This window comes from Pteropus alecto, unplaced genomic scaffold (assembly GCF_000325575.1).
Source record: "Pteropus alecto unplaced genomic scaffold, ASM32557v1 scaffold87, whole genome shotgun sequence".
NCBI lineage: Eukaryota > Metazoa > Chordata > Mammalia > Chiroptera > Pteropodidae > Pteropus > Pteropus alecto.
In genome coordinates, this window is record NW_006443225.1 from 6668068 (window position 1) to 6669330 (window position 1263).

The 1263-nt window shown below is 36.5% G+C and overlaps 1 pseudogene; it reads left to right on the forward strand.

Moving 5' to 3' along the window:
* Nucleotides 1-53: 53 nt before the first annotated feature.
* Nucleotides 54-171, forward strand: LOC112472669 (annotated as a pseudogene).
* Nucleotides 172-1263: the final 1092 nt, after the last annotated feature.

The window sequence follows — 1263 nt, forward strand, 5'->3', positions numbered from 1 at the left end:
GATCAGGACAATATCTATATGAACTCTTCATTGTTAAAATTTTGGCTACATGAATCTACGGCCATACTACCCTGAACAAGCCCAATCTGTCTGATCTTGGAAGCTAAGGAGGTTTGGGCCTGGTTGGTACCTGGATGGGAGACCACCTAGGAAGTCCAGGTGCTGTAGGTGTAAAAAATAAAATAATAATAATAATAAAAAGTATATAATAGTTTAAAAATAATAAAAAATAAAATTACATATGGGTTCACACTTTCTGTTGGAGAACGTTACTCCAGATTATAGTTGTTTAGTCTGTTTATTTGATTTTTATTATATTTGTCAACTTCCACTTTTATGCCAGTATCCTGGATCTCCTCTTGAAATGTGCATTCGCATCAGACATCTGTCTCTTCATCTTCTGGGGGAGTCTGTCCTGGACTCCCTGACAAGCTCTTGTCTGGACTGGCTATTGCTCAACTGTATCGAAGACCATTTCCTGGGTCTTCTTCTTTCTTGGTCTATTCCTTTGTTTTATGAAACATACTTTTCAATAGTTTCCTAAGAAAAAGTGTGTAGAAGATTAATTTTTTTCATATATCTGAAATATGTATCCATTCTGCACATGCCCTTGACTCATAGTTTGTCTGGATACGTAAGTCCAGGATGGATATAAGTTTCCAGAATTTGGAAGGCATTGTCTTTTAGCTCCCTGTGTTGCTCTTGAGAAGTTCTAAGTCATTTGATTTCATACCATTTATAGGTAACCTTTCTCTCAGTCTCTGTCTCTGTCTCTGTCTCTGTCTGTCTGTCTTTCTCCCTCTCCTTCTCTCTCTCTCTTTCTTCTTGTAGAATCTTCCTTTTCTTTCAAATGTTGTAAGGTTTCATGATGATGAGACTTGGTGTGGGTCACGCTCCTCTATTCTGGGAAATCCCCTTGAATTACTTTATCGGTGACTTCCTCCTTTCCATTTTCTGTGTTCTTTCTCTTTGGCACTCTTTATTATTTGCATGAAACAGATCATTGTTGGTCTGTACTGGTCCTTTAATTTCCTGATTTTTTTCTTTTATTTTCCATCTCTGTATTTTGCTCTCCTTTCTAAAAAGTTTCCTCAACTTATCTTCCAGCCCTTTTGCTGAGCTATTCACTTATGCTATCACATATTTAATTTCTAAAAGCTCTTTTTTGTTCTTTGACCAATTTTCTTTTTAATAGCATCCTGTTCTTGTTTTATTGGTACTATATCTTCTCCTGTGTCTTTTTCTCCAAGGGCAATAATGATC